General features: G+C 40.8%; 1 protein-coding gene across 2 annotated transcripts in view; it reads right to left on the bottom strand.

The window, feature by feature from the left end:
- Positions 1–16,731, bottom strand: part of elovl5 (ELOVL fatty acid elongase 5) — a 98,660-nt gene that overhangs the window by 66,846 nt on the left and 15,083 nt on the right. The gene's annotated exons all lie outside the window — the stretch shown is intronic.

Consider the following 16,731-nt stretch of genomic DNA (forward strand, 5'->3'; position numbering starts at 1 on the left):
GAAGGTGTCCAATTTCAAATAAAAGAGCCCAGTGAAGCAAAAACAACTATCAGTTCTCTGACGCTGTATTACACGGGTACAGCTATAAATGACCTTATGACCTTATATTTATACATGAGTGTTTGTGTCAGCTGCCTCACATTAGTTGAAGTTGCTATCAGAGAGAATTAATGGGAGTCAGCTAATGTCGGTTCACTGAAAACATAGGAAGATAACAGCTAGCCTGAATTTAGCCAGCACTTTGCTGAAATGGCAGCGAGAGGAAGAGAATGAAGATCTCCCTCAGCTATTATGGCAGGTTAATTTACTCTGGTTATATCTACAGATGAGAAGGATTACTCACAGGCTATTCTGAGGAAGAAACAGAACTATGTTCAAGTTGTCCCTTCCATGCTTACCTGGGTCAGATTTACTGGATCTGGTAATATATTTTACTGTTTAGAATTTGTTTCTCATGGAAAAAATACATCTGAAGCAAAGCGTACTATTCTCCGATAGTAATTTATTTGTTACTATCATAACCTGTCTCACCAGCATGAACAGAGACTTCACCCTGGTGAGATGGGTTATGATAGTAACAAATAAACCTCCAATGCACTTCACATGGGCACTTATGGATGTTACAGATAAGGAGGTCATAAACAGCACGAGGTGCTAACCATTGCAGTGTCCACAACGTTCCTGGATGCATGATTATAACCACAACTGCTCACTATGGCTATTTGTTTATTTGAACCACTGAGAAAGTACTGTATGCTAATAACATTACAGCCAACACCAATGTGCTGACCTTGTACCATCATGTCCTTCAGAAAAGGTACAATCCCAGGATAATTAAGTCATTTGAAGCATTCGTCAATTCAAACACAAACACTTCAGTGGGCATAAGCAAGTTCATTTCGCATTCTTTCATGATTTGTAAGTGCATTTATTGCCTCTGTCCTAAATTGTTCTTGAGAAGAACAGATGGTATAGAAACAGGATAAGGCTGTTCGGCTAAGTGAGCCTGGTCTGCCAGTCAATAGAATCATAGCTGATCCAACATTCATCGTGTCCACTTTCCTGCGCTTTCCCCATAACCCTCGATTCCCCTACTGATAAAAAATATAGACAAAAACTCTGCTCCCACAGCTGTCTGTGGCAAGGTAGTGGTGAGCACCATCTTAAACCTTGTGGTTTATATAACTTCACAGTGCTGGTAGGAAGGCAGTTCCAGTAACAGTGAAGGAACTGTGAGATATTTCCAAGCCAGGGTGACTTGCAGGGGAATTTGCAGGTGGTGGTGCTCTCATCTATCTGCTGTGCTTGTTCTTCTGATGGTAGTGGTCAGGGGTTTGGAAGGTGCTGTTATCAGAGCCTGGGTGAGTTGCTACAGTGCTAAGTGAATACAGGTCCAGTTGAACCACACTTCTGGCCTCTTGTGGGCACTGATGAGGATCTTTCATAAAAACAGCAAATAACTTTCCTTGCTGCACTATGCAATGTTGTCCGGATAAAGTGCTGAATCCTAATAAGCACTAGGGCATGTTCATGCAACAGGATCTGCTTCCATTCTTCATTCTGCTGTATAGCACTAGTGGGAAAAGCTCAGATGGTATCAACATTTCTCAGGCACCTTCCTATGGATGCTGATGTCCATTGATTAAGATTGGTTTCAACGTCCTCAGAAACGCAATGGGTCCAGCAATCGAGCAGGGAGTCTAACACCTTGCAAGGCTACAAACTGTTGTATAGAAACAAGTCAGTGCGGCCTCCCCATTCATTATGGCCTCAACAAATGTGTCCAAATACTAACTGGGAATCATGCAACCCCTTCAGAGCCACACGCTTAAACTTTGACAGTACACCCTAATTGTCAATGGAGCTTGAACGTTCACAAAGACTCACAAACACTATGTAAAAGTTAGAACTTAGAGCATCCCAGGCTTCAAACTTACATGCAGCTCCTGAAAACTTTTCGCTGCATTTGCACAAACCACGGTGGATACAAATATCTGATGCACAAACAACAAAACAGAAGTCACCCAGAACATCAACAAAACATACAACAACTCAATGGCCGATTCACAAGTAAGAATGTGGTATCACAGCGATGGATTCCACTACTCAGGAACAGGGTGTCTGGACAGAAGAGGTAGGGAAGAAAACGTTCCCACTGGAGGGAGGGTCAAAAAGCAGAGAACACTGGTTTATGCTGAATGGCAAAAGAACCACAGGGAAAGCGTGGAAAACCTTTTTATGCAGCGACTGGTCCAGGATCTGGAAATGTGCTGCCTGAGAATGTGGTTGAGGAAGATTCAATCATGGCTTTCAAAAGGATCATTATATGAAAAGGAAAGATTTGCAGGGCTCTGGGGAAAAGGTGGGGGGAGTGGGGCGAGTTGATTTATAGAGGGTCAGTATGGGTATGATGGGCCTAGTGTCAACCGTTCAATGATTTTTTTTATTTCAGATAAAATGATCAGTTTTAACCACAGAATGTAAAGTCATAGCTGTTGCTCCACATATGCAGCAGCCACAAGAAGGAAAAACCTCAACTTAGATGCCATTATAAGTTTTGGACACAAAAGCATAGATGCTTTCATAGATATCCTGCAGAAAAGGTGATAGGATCTGCACCCCATTGCTCCCAGCAAATTAAACAGGCCCAGCCTCTGGCTTCCCAGCTCATCTCTGAGGATGGAACTAAATGCAGTGACTATAATATTGCACAAATAAATTCCTTAATCTCAGCTAATAGCAACTGCTTGGTGAAACTATCTGAGCGGTTGGTACTGCAGTCTAAAGGTTACAATGGACCAAGCTTGTGCAAATGAGGTTTTTTTTCTGGTGTTACATGCGTGACAGGAAGAAGATTTAATATCACTGGAAAGTGTGATCCTTTCAAACATGAAGTGTAATGTTAAAAGCAATCAGCGTGTTGTTGAATAATTGGCCTCATGTCATAATACTGATTCTCAGCTAGGACAAGAAATCTAGGAAATATGTCCAGTGCACTTTACAATGAGCTTCATTGTTATGGTTCTGGAGCCCACTATCCAATATCAGGATATATAATTACTTGGTAATAAAGGGATCCTCTAGATACAGGAGAGAGTGTTAGCATTGAGTCCAAAAGATATCTAGGGCAGTCCATAACTCTGTGTCATGCAATAATCAGGTAATTTTCAGATGAGGCACAGTCCAGTCAGGCAGTTACGATTCTGTTGTGTAACATTCTGTGATGCTTTGTTACAAGAGAATTCTGTTCACACATCTAAGTGTGTATGACTTTATCGCTTATCTCAGCCTGATCCTCCATAGCAGCATAACCATCACATTATATAGATTCCAGGCTGAGACCAGAATCTCTGGTATAAACAGCTGCATCAGGCTTGATACAGATTACAGAGGCAGCATTCTTTTGTGATATTCATCAGCAACACTGCATTACTGATAAAAGCTGTGCCATAGAGCTGTATGGCATCGAAATAGATCCTTTGGTCTAGCTCGTCCATGCTAACCAGATATCCAAAATTAATCTAGTCCCATTTGCCAGCATTTTGGCCCATATCCCTCTAAATCCTTCCTATTCATGTAACCATCCAGATGCCTTTTAAATGTTGTTATTGTACCAGCCTCCACCACTTCCTCAGGCAGCTCACTGCATACATGCACCATACTCTGAGTGAAAAGGTTGCCCCCTTAGGTCCCTGTTAGATCTTCCCCCTCTCACCTTAAATATATGCCCTCTAGCTTTGGACCCCCTTACGCTGGGAAAAGCACCTTGGCTATTTATCCTATCCATGCCCCTCATGACATTATAAACCTCTATAAGGCCATCCCTCAAACTCCGAAGCTCCAGGGAAAACAGCTGCAGCCTATTCATTCTCTCCCTATAGCCAAACCCTCCAATCCCAGCAATACTCTTGTAAATCTTTACTGCACCCTTCCAAATTTAATAACATCCTTCTTATAGCTGGGAGACCAGAATTTCGAAAGTGGCATAACCAATGTCCTGTACAGCTGCAACATGACCTTCCAAGTCCTATACACAATGCACTGGTCTATAAAGGCAAGCGTAACAAATGCCTTTTTGACTATCCTGCTTACCTGTGACTCCACCTTCAGTACATTATTTTGACAAAGCATAAAACAAGTTGCATACAAACTGAATTTGTATGACAGCCATGACTGGAATATTTTCAATGATAGTTCCCTAAAAACAATTTACTCCAACTTTAATCTTTGCCCTCATGTCAACAGAACATTAATCTAACAGGTTGCTTATTTTGACCAGCCAAAACAAAATTACCTGAACATATAAAGATGCCTGCCTTATGTGTATAATTTTTCCCGTGACAGTGCCCATATATCTTTTCCCCATGGGCATGTGGACATTCAAAATGTCATTTTCAATTAATTGTGCACAGATTTCGTATACTTATACAAAAAAATGTTTAGTGGTCTCTTTGCTTGCATGGAATTTTTAACTTGCAGCTGGCATCAAGTTTTAAAAAGGACCCAGGCTAAATCATCCTATCTGATCTTAACAGACTCCAAATGAAGGGCTTTTGCCCAAAACATTGATTTTCCTGCTCCTCAGATGCTGCCTGACTGGCTGTGCTTTTCCAGCACCACTCTAATCTTGCCTCATCCAAATGGATACAGACAGGCTAGTGGAACAGAGCAATGGCAGAGAAGTATGAGGTGAGTCCTTAGGGTGGGAAGAACAGAGAGAGAGACCATGCACCCTAAATGCTACAATTGTAAAGGAGTTGCAAAAACGGAAATCTGGAGTGCTTGTGTAAAAATCTCTCAAGAGGTTAGGACAGGTTAGCAAAACAGATATAGGGATTCCCACCTTCATAAATAAACAGTACAAATTACAAAAGCCAGGACGTTATGCTAATTAAAACTAGTTAGAGTACTGTGTCCAATTCTGGGCATGACACTTTAGGTTTCGGGGAGGCTCCTGGGATGAGGGATTGCTGTAGTGCAGATAAGAGTGGAGATGATGGGATTGTTCTCCTAACAGAAAGAAAGGCTAAGAGGATATTTGACAGAGATGTCTAAAGTAATGAGGTTTAGATAGAGTAAATGAGAAGGAACTGTTTGTAATCTGAAGAGTTGATAACCAGAGGGTACAGACTGAAAGTGAATAGCAAAATAAAATGGTGACGCAAGGAAGAAACCTTTTTCTGTAATGAGTGAATTACAAAGTAGACTATTCCACCAATTCAATTGATGCATTTCTGTGTTCTAGGATACTATTTATAATATTGGTCACCTTATTTAAGGGCAAATGTAATGTGCTGAAGGCATTTCAGAGGTTTACCAGACTAATACCTGGATTGGAAAACACTCGACTTATATCCACTGGAGTTTAGAACAAATGATTTGATTGAAACAGGTCAGAGTGCCGAGAAGATTTTGTTTAATCATCATTAAAGCTATAGCTGGTCACAGATTTCTGCCTACAGTGGGTAACAGCCCAGAAAATGGAGTGACCTTTGAAATTGGATAAGGTGAAAATAATCTTTTCATTGTAATAAAGAAATGCTAGAGAAAGGTTTCACTCTGTTCTTCCAGTAATTTACAGCAAATTTGTTCTATTATGTAAAAGCAGATTTATATCCTTTTTAATACTCACTTGTCAATTGCCTGTATATGAGCAGAAAGTCAGCTCTTGAACTTGGATGCAAGTCGGACCTCTGAGACAGTAGAAAGTGCTTCCCCAAGAACATATGATCCTATTTATTAAAAGTTAATAGTGCAGCATTGTACCATCCACTCAGCACTTGGCTAATATTCTGAATTTCTCTTCACAGCTTGACAACAGCATCTTACACTTTATAATGCTTCTCATATGGGACATGTTGGAGCCTTCTATGTGAGAGAAGACTAGATAATTGAAACAATTACAGAAATGCTGAAAGTCCAGAGGGAAAGATTGATTACTGGCTTTTTTTGAAATATCCACAGTGTAGATGTCTACAGCCCATAGAGGTTGAAGAAATTAGGAGAGGTCATAAATGGCTTTTTAATCTTCAGAATGATCTCTATGACATCTGTATGACTAATAATAGAAACGTGAGGAAATTAGTGCTCAGAATGACATAACTGACATTAAGGAATAAGAAAATGAACGGCCAGAGGTGAAATAATCATGAAAATATTAATAGTCAGACAAGTACTTGTTTATGATAATGCAGGTTGGATGGGCCAAAGGGCCTTTTCCTGTGTTGTAGACCTGTATGGCTCTATTATTGACATTCAGAGCAAATGAACATGACAATAGTTTTGGGTGTGAGAGAAACATTAAATGTTAGCATAGCGAGAAAAGGTGAGTTAAAATTCACTTATAGAGTCGTAAAGCATGGAAACAGACCCTTCAGTCTAACTAGTCCATGCCAAACATGTTCCCAAACTAAACCAGTCCCACTTATATGCATTTGGACCATATCCCTCCAAATTGTTCCTATTCACGCACTTATCCAAATGTCTTTTAAATGTTGTAACTGTACTCGCATCCACCACTTCCTTGGCAGTTCATTCCACACATGAACTCTGTGTAAAAAAGTTGCTCCTCATGTCCTTTTCAAAACTTTTGCTTTTCACCTAATTTTAAACTCCCCCAACCTAGAGAAAAAAACCCTTGCTATTCACTTTATCTATGCCGCTTTCAACCTCCTTCAGTAAAAAATTCCCAGCTTATGTTTATAACTCAAACCCTACATTCCCAGGTACATTCTGGTCTTTCCCAAACACTCACCAGTTTAACAATATCCTTCCTATAGCAGGGTGACCAGACTGCACACAGTATTCCAGGACAGGCCTCACCAATGTCCTGTATAACCTCAACATGACATCCTAACCCTTATACTCAAAGATCTGAGCAATGTAGGTAAGCGTGCCAAACACTTTCTTAACCATCCTGTCTACCTGTGTAATAAATTTCGAAGAATTATGTACCTGAACCCCTAGATGTCTCTGTTCTACAGCACTACCCTGGGCTCTACCATCAATTGAATAACTCCTGTCCTTGTTTGTATTACCAAAATGCAATACCTCATATTACCCAAATTAAACTTCTTCTGCCACTCCTTAGCCCATTGACCCAAGTGATCAAGATCTCTTTGCAAACTTAAATAACCTTCTTCGCTATCTTTTGGTGTCATCTGCAAATGTACTAACCATATCTCCCATATTCTCATCCAAGTCGTTTACATAAATGATAAACAAGAGTGGATCCAGTACCCATTCTGGTGGAATACCACTGATCACAGGACTCCAGTCCGAAAAACAAAACTCCACCCACCACCTTCTGTCTCCTACCATCAAGCCAATGTTGTATCCAGTTGACAATCTCCCCGAAATCCCATGCGATCTAACTTTACTAATTAGTCAACCATGCGGAACCTTCTCAAAGGCTTTACTGAAGTCCATCTAAACAACTTGGTGACCTGCACTGTTGGGGGTATTGGAAGCCACTTAAATCCTAAAATCCTCTTCCTTCGTGTCAAATCATTCTATATTCTTCTCCTTATCTCTCAAACTATACAAGCGTCCCTTGAAGTCTGTTTCTCTAATTCCAGTCTCTTGTGCACACCTTTGACTAAGCTCTCCTAACATAACTTACCTATTATTCATTATGCTTCTGTGAAGTACCCAGATGTTATCTATGCCAAAGGAGTTAAATAAATTCAGGCAATAGCTTCAAAAATTAGCTTGACAATTTTACTTTGTTTGAGTGGCCACGGATCTACTGCACAACACTAGTTTAATTCAACCATAAATGACAATCTTATACAAACTCAAGCTGACTGATGTAGGCCATGTACGAAATGTTACACTGATGTAGTAAGGAGTGCTGTATGGAGGTTCAGTCTAATGAATCTGAACAACAAGTATCATTATGTAAGTGTTGAACAGGAAAAAGCTGTCATTTACAATCATAATGCTATCTACCCACCCACAGTCATGTGATTAGGGAGCAAAATTTGGAAAATTTCCCTTTTGTGACTCAATGTAATCCCAGAAAGCTGCACTATCTCAGATATTTAAGACACAGAATCTATTCCTGGACAAACTGATCTCCTTCCCAACCAGAAGCTGAGCCAGTTCTCACTGGAAGATACAAAGTGATTTGGTATTCATTGCAGAGGCCAGCAAAGACTTCTCTTAGAAACTTCATTACTTTGTACTACTTCTGTCTAAACCTATCCCATACAGTCAACAATATTTACAGCTTGGCTTGAAATATATAATTTGACAGCATGCTGCTTTTCTATCTATCAGAACTGTCAATCCTAGTGAAGTGCACAATATGAAACACAGTAAGTTTCAGTTCACAGGAGATATGGGTCCCTTTGCCATTCTGTTGCAAGCATCAACAAAGTGCAGTGAGGAAGCCCAAATTGTAACAATGCTTGGCAGTCAAAGTGGAATGACCATCACCTACAAATTAAAAGCAGGCTGTTCTAAAGCGAGACTTCTCACACATTGTCAAAAACAGGATCTCACAAATTTAGGGATCAGATTTTAGGATTGGCTTGTCTGATTCTAAACTAAAACGATCATGCAAAGCTGTTCATAGACCTAAACTGAATGTTGTAAAAAGAGAGGATCAGCTAAATGGGCTATAAACTTAAATGCACACTTTCTTGCTGGAAGAGTTGTTTGCAGGTATTAATTCCTCATTCCTGACGAAGGGCTTTTGCCCGAAACGTTGATTCTCCTGCTCCTCGTATACTGCCTGCCCTGCTGTGCTTTTCCAGCACTACTCTAATCTTGACTCTAACCTCCAGCATTTGCAGTACCCACTTTCGTCTGTAGGTATTAATGTCAGTACCTGTAAAGTGCGTACTGTTAAGGCCTTTGCATAGATTTTACTTTCACAAAAACTCAATGAAACTTATGAATTCCAAAACAACAAAATAAATAATGAGACACAGCATGAAACAATAAACATAATGGATGATTCAGACACCCAGACTTAAAGACTGATTCCTGGTCTGAGCCAAGTTAGAAAATATTAGAAGAAGCAACAGTAAGGGTTCTCGAATTAACATTATTGTTAAGAATTGGGAAACCGGTAAAGTGGTTTATATTGTCGTTCTTAATAATTATCCTGACGATGAGTGCATTTGAAGGGTAATTCATGTCAACACAGATGAAAGCTGGTCCAAAGATAAACTAGCATGCAACATGGAGTATGCCAATCCTGAACAGCAGAGTGAGTTCATCGAACATAGCTATTTTGAATTTTAAAGTTTTCAAAGTATTTAATAACAATCAAGCTCAGATTTCTGATATGCCCGAAATGTCGACTCTCCTGCTCCTCAGATGCTGCCTGACCTGCTGTGCTTTTCCAGCGACACACTCTTCGACTCAGATTCTAACAGTCAAATCCTTATTTGGTGAAGGAAGATCAGGAGGTCTTCTTATAATGGTACAGGTCCTGGAGTACAGTACTGTGTGCAGCTTTGGTCATCTTATTTAACATGGATGTACTTGTATTGGAAGCACTAGTGAGATTCCTGCGATGAAAGAATTGTCTGTCAAAGACAGGTTGAGCAGGTTGGAGCTATACTAGTTGCAGTTTAGACTGGATTCCCTACAGTGTGGAAACAGGTCCTTCGGCCCAACCAGTCCACACCACCCCTCTGAAGAGTAACCCATTTCCCTCTAATGCACCTAGCATTATGGCCAATTTAGCATGGCCAATTCACCTGGCCTGCGGGAGGAAACTGAAGCAAACCCACGCTGACGTAGTGCAAACTCTGCACAGACATTCGCCCCAAGGCTGGAATTGAACCTGGGACCCTGGGGCTGTGAGGCAGCAGTGCTAACCACTGAGCCACCGTGCCATCCTAAGAGAGGAGTATAAGAGATGATCTTATTGAGATGATCTGATCAAAACACCATGGAGCTTGACAGGGTGGATGCTGAGAGAATATTTCTTCATATGGAGGAATCTAGAAGTAGGAAGCCACAACTTCAAAATATAGGCTCTCCTCTTTAAGATGTGAATAATGGGGAGATTCCTCTCAGATGGTCATTAATCATTGGAATGGTCTTTCACACAGAGCAATGGAGGATGCGACATTGAATATATTCACAGAGGAGTTAGATATTTTTTAATCATCAAGGCAGTCAAAGGTTATGGGTAGCACATAGGAAAGTGGTGCACTTAACACCAGCCACGATCTTATTGAATGGCGGAGCAGACTCAAGAGACCTATCTCTGCATTTATTTTCTAATGTGCTTATGTAGTCTGGTAGAAGTTTACTCTGTGATCTAAACTAAGGTCCTGCTAGATTTCACCTTTACGACACAGGGAGTAAAATCTAGTTGGAAAGTGATTTTTGCCTTCATCTTTTGGTTACCAATACAATAGGAGTTCTTTTCTTTCACAGGAGAACTTCCTTTCAGAACTTTGCTCAAACAGCAAGTGCATATCAAAAGAGTGAGTAAAATTGAAATTCACGATAAAGTATAGGAACAAAGGTAAGCCATTTAGCTCCTCAAGACTATTCGGCCATTCAATGAAATCCTGAACAATGTGCAACCTAATTCCATATAACTACTTCTGTCACTCGTATCTTTGGTTGACGAAAATCTGATTACCTGAGTTTTAAAATTAACAACTGAATTTGAGCCAACTGCAGTTTGCAGAACTGAGTTAGTTCCAAATCGCTAGAGCCCTTTGAATTAGACAGTGTTAGCTTGCTCATTGCTGAAGGGTTTGGCTCTAATTATCAGGCATTGCCCCCAGTCCTAGATTCTACAACTAGCCAATATAACTTTTTCCAATCCATCCTGTCTCTTCCCTTAATATCTTCAGTATCAAATCCTGGGGAGTACAGCTTGATTTGAGATTTTGCCCCCAGAAGATATTTTACACGATGTGACAACACTTCCGTTATCTCTTGTAAAATAATAAACTAGACATGATATTGTGGTATTGAAGAATCAGTCAGACATTTATTACAGATGATTATTATGTTCAAATATTTCAATAACAGACATATTAATGTCTGGGCCAAAATTAAGCTCTTAGGCTTTATAGAAGCTTTCATGCCTCAAGTGATACTAGTTAAGATGGAGTTGGAGATCTTTTAAACCATCAAATCGTTTGCTCTGATACAGTGATAATATCATTAGCTCTCAATGGTACAGTGACCATGAGCCCTCTTTGGGTGCATTGGTAATGTACCTACCCCTAGACCTGGAGGCCCAGGTTCATGTCCCACCTGCTCCAGCAGTGTGTAATATTTCTGAACAGGTGGATCAGAAAAAAAAACAGGTTGGCAACACAGACTAAATTTATTTATTTGCACCCAATAGCATAATTCTTGGGATCTAGTTGGCACTGTGACAAACCACCACCACACTCTCTCCCAAGGTCAATATATTCTTGGTTAAGATCTGATACCGAGAACAATTCATAGTACGCCCAGTAAGGTTTATAAGCAAGGCGTTGTGCAGCTGAATCATGCCTTCTACTCACTTTTATTTATAATCTAGACATAAAGACCATTATTCCATTAGTGCTTTATAGTTATATTTTCTACTGGTCCATAATCTGTGTATTCCAACACAGCAGAATTACAGCTGCACAGCAGCCAAAATTCTGATGACAATTAGGGCTTATACTTTTCTGGATATTAATTCCTTCCTTCATTATCCACCAAATTCCTCTCTTGCCTACCTGCTTGAAAACTGAGACTCCCCGTCAGGTACACTTCAGCACACCCTCTTACCCCCAAACAGTCATGTATAACCCTAGACACTAAGCCACACTCAAGTTCCATTTCCATTCTCAGCTGTCTATCTTTGTCAGGATCCTTGTCCCTGTCAGGACTGTGAGAGTACCTACATCATTTGGAGTTCAAACTTATACCACTGGGTCATGGACAATTGGAGTTTATGTATAAATCCTGGCCTTGCCCACAACGCTCCCCATGAAAAGTTTTTTTTAAAATTGTGGCATGCTTTATAGAGTTACCAAACCCTAATCCAATGATGTAAAAGCAAAATATTGCAGATGCTGGAGATATAAACTAAAACCAAAAAGTGCTGGAGAAACTCAGCAGCTCTGGCAGTGTGTGTGGACGGAGGGAAACAGAGTTAACATTTCAAGTCCATCAAGACTCTTCTTTAGAAGATTTTATCAAATCTTTGAAGGCTCTAGGTTTACAGGAGGGCTCTAGGTTTACAGGAGTTCATTGCAAATTACTTTAGCAAATCAAGAGGTATTAGATGCCTTTTGGACACCACACAAAATTTATGTATTATAAAGTTACATTTTAAATGTATCTAAGAGACAAAATGGCACAAATTTTGAACAGAATAAAAAACTGTTGATAACTACTGTCTTGTACAATGCAACAAAGACAAGCATAGCAAGTTACTTAATTGAAAGCACTGTATGTACAACACAAAGTAACATCTGCATAATTATCCATTTGAGCACAGCATGAACTGTGCCTTCTGACACATCACGTGAACTATAATGCAATCAAATTGGTAACACTGGTTTGGACGTCCGTTGCAATGGTTGGCCAACATAAGCAATGATAAGAGTCCAGAATTAGAGGAGTGTGGATATGTTAGATGACTCTAGGGCTGCAGTGGTTACAGAGGGAGGGAAGGATGATGCCATTGAGGGATTTGAAAACAAGGTTGACAAGTTGGAAAATAAGATCTAATAGTGCAGTGGTAATGTTGGTACCTCTTGACTAAGAGGTCTGGGTTCAAGTTCCACCTCCTCCAGATGTATGCTACAACATGTCTAAGCAGGTTGTTTTTTTTTTTACGGCCAGCACGGTGGCAGAGTTAGCATAACTACCTCACAGCATCAGGCACTCGGGTTCGATTCCAACCTCAGGAGACTGTCTGTGGGAGTCTGCAAAATCACCCTGTGTCTGCTCCACTTTCCACCCACAGGCCAAAGATGTGCAGGTTAGGTGAACTGGCCAGACTAAATTGTCCTGTAGTGTCCAAGGATATACAAGTTAGGTGGATTAGTCATGGTAAATGCCAGGTTACAGAGGGGTTGGTATGGATGCTATATGGATGGTGGGTGTAGCCTCGATGGGCAAATGACTTCTTGTGGCACGTAGGAATTCTATAATTCTAAAATCAGGGCATTGCTTAACTGGAAGCAAATTTGGTCAGAAAGCAAAGGGATGAATGGGTTTGGGAATGATTCAGTACACGGGCGGCACAGGTGACCTCAGGTTTACCTTAAAGAGGATAGGATGTGGAAGACATGCAGCTAAGGGTGCAGTCAGAATAGTCAATCTGTGGTCATAAAGGTGGGGATGGGGGGGTGCAACAGCAGATGAGCTGTGGCAGGGTACTGCAACCAACCTCATCGAGGTGGAAATAGACAGCCTAAGTGATGCAGTCTTCTGGTCAGATGGTCATCATGAAATTCAAATACAACAGGCAAGAAGACGAATAAAGTAGTGCAACCAGGGAATGGAGTGGAGCCGGGCTCTAAGGAAGGGAGTCTGAAGTGGTTACGTAAGAAAATGTCTAACCATACTCCCTATTGGCAGCTGGACGTAAATATATAAACAGTTAAGTGGCCACCCACCCTCTGAGCTGTGGTGGTGTGTTGCAGTTCACTTCAGGGAGTCTGTGGTTGCTTGGCAACATATTCTTTTACATGCATGTAGTAGTCTGGAGCTATGGATAGTGATGACAGAGGCTCCAAGTTTGTTTCCAACATACTGCTGACCAGGAAATACTCTGCTCTGTTCTTATCTGCCATTGATATGTACTAGAAGGACTTTTACAGGTCGATAGTCACCCTTGTTTGACTGCGTTATGAACCCAGCCATGGAGTCTGAGGGTGGAGGTCTGAAGCTGCAGCTCAGAGACAGAGTCGGTCCACCTCCCCAGTAGTGCACATCTATTCTAAATCATCTCTAATCTGTTGTTCCCAAAGTAATCGGAAAGGGACACACAACAAAAAAAAAGGTGAAAGAAATCACCCATGAGACTAAACTGCTTCATTTGGGATTTTATTTCCAAGAGGACAGGACAAAAGCTGTGAGGCATATCTTAACTTTTAAAACCGTGCATCATCTCAGGAGCAAGAGAATGCAACCAACCTCCGTTACCATAGAAACTGCCGGCAATCATCATCATAAAGGAATCAACCCAAAATGCCATTCCTCTCTGATCCTTACACATTCCTCAGCCCTGTTCACAGATCCAGCAAATGTACAGACAACATGCATTGCCATGTTCAAAGTGAACTGTTAACAGAAAGTGAGCAGCTTTACATTGTTGGCCTAAATAAATTATAAATGCAGTGCCCAAAGCTGCTGATAGTGAATCAGGCTTCAGATTTATTCTGGAATTATTCAAAAACTGATGTTAGAAGTCATTGTAAATGAAATACATGTTAAAATGTTTTTTTTTGTTATTGTGTTCAACATTCATTGATCATTGTACGATCCCTGAAATACCAATAACTTTAAAAAATATATTTGAATTCAAAGTTTGTGAGAAGATTTGTAGCTCGGGTGCTCGTTGTTGTGGTTCTGTTCGCCGAGCTGGGAATTTGTGTTGCAGACGTTTCGTCCCCTGTCTAGGTGACATTCTCAGTGCTTGGGAGCCTCCTGTGAAGCGCTTCTGTGATGTTTCCTCCGGCATTTATAGTGATCACTATAGTAATCACTATAAATGCCTGAGGAAAGATCACAGAAGCGCTTCACAGGAGGCTCCCAAGCACCGAGAATGTCACCTAGACAGGGGATGAAACATCTGCAACACAAATTCCCAGCTCGGCGAACAGAACCACAACAATATATTTGAATTTCCAATGACTTAAAGGATCACAGAACAAGAGTTCAAGTTTTAAGACTTTTACTACAACAAACAAATCAAAAGTAACACTCGTTAATAGGAATTTTATACTTTAAACGGAGGAAAGATTCCCTATAGGACCTTTAAAATGACTAACAATCACACGCCACCATTATATTTTACACCATCCCTTAACTTTACATTTTATTTTCCCAGATCCTGTCCAAATTAATTCTCTATCCCCAATGGCCTACTTCCTTTTTCCTTTGCCAGTTGGTTAACTTCTAATTCCAGAATCCTCACAGATTCTGTCCCTTCCACCTGAGCATTAGCTCACAGCCACAGTCTGCACAACGAACAATAAAACCAACATTCTCTCTCTGCTTCAGGGCTAGGACTGGCTGCCTCTATCTCCTGCTCTCTGCCTCTCACAGGGCTGCACCTGATCTTTGTCTAGAATTTCAGGGTTACCTTGGGAACCATGTAAACTAATACTAAAATGGTTTTCTACCATCTTCTCCCTTCCCAAAGCTCATCTCCATGAGCTAACTTTCTAACATAGAAATCCAGATAGAAATGCCAACTATCTTCTATCTTCCTTCCCCAAGCAGGAACTAGTTGACTCAAAGGACAGATTGCCTATTAGGTCCTGTTTTGGGGTCTCAATGTTACATTACAAGACTGACTGCACGAATGTGAAATCACATTACAGGACAGACTACCAGGGTTAAAATGTCACAAGACTGACTGCAAGGGTTGCAATGCTGTACTACAGAACTGACTTTTGGAATATTTTGTGCAACTCTGGTCCCCTGGTTATAGAAAGGACATTATGAAACTAGAAAGGGTTCAGAAAAGATTTACAAGGATGTTGCTAGGGTTGGAAGGTTTGAGCTATGGGGAGAGGCTGAACAGGCTAGAGCTGTTTTCCTGGAGCGTTGGGGTGATCTTTATAGAGGTTTATAAAATCATGAGGTGTCTGGATAGGGGAAATAGACAAGATCTGTTCCCTGGGGTGAGGGAGTCCAGAACTAGAGGGCATAGGTTTAAGGTGAGAGGGGGAAGATATAAAAGGCACCTAAGGGGCAACCGTTTCACGCACAGGGTGGTGCATGTCTGGAATGAGCTGCCAGATAAATTGTGGAGGCTGCTACAATTACAACATTTAAAAGATATCTGGATGGATATATGAATAGGAAGGGACATGGGCCAAGTGCTGGCAAATGGGACTAGATAAATTTAGGATATCTGGTTGGCATGGACGAGTCAGACCAAAAGGTTTGTTTCCGTGCTGTACGTCTTTATGACTCTGACTACAAGGGTGCAAGGTCACATTACAGACTGACAGCAGGAGTGTGTGATTACATGAAGGCCTGACTCCAGGGATGCAATGCTACACTACAGCAATGATTGTAGGGGAGTACAAGGTCATATTACAAGACTGACTGCTGGGGTTACAAGGTCACATTATAGTACTAATTATAGGGATTGTAATGTCACATTACAGGACTGACTGCTGAAAGGGAAGCATGGTTGCAAAACTCAAGCAAATTCAGGAGTTGCAAGATCACATTACACAAACAATTTCACAAAATGCAAGGTCAAATTAAAGGAGTGACTGGTGGCGTAACGCCCTTGAGAATATTCACCAAAGACCTATGACAGTTGTAACAGCATGAAAGACTGCAACCATCAAAAAAAACAGTAAGTAACAATATACCTTGTAATTCCCAGCAATGTTGGAAGGTACCAGGTCACCAGGGAAAGCCAATTACCCAGGAGTAGGAGAAAACACAAAGTAAATTTTTAAAAAGTGGTGTTTGTAACTGGATTGCAATAACACCCAGAAAAGAGAAAAAAATATTTATGGTAGTCATGTTCTTAGATTAGAGCTGAAAATGTGTTGCTGGAAAAGCGCAGCA

Source organism: Chiloscyllium plagiosum, unplaced genomic scaffold (genome assembly GCF_037043375.1).
Source record: "Chiloscyllium plagiosum isolate Xiang-an unplaced genomic scaffold, Cpla_swu_hap1 HiC_scaffold_3, whole genome shotgun sequence".
NCBI lineage: Eukaryota > Metazoa > Chordata > Chondrichthyes > Orectolobiformes > Hemiscylliidae > Chiloscyllium > Chiloscyllium plagiosum.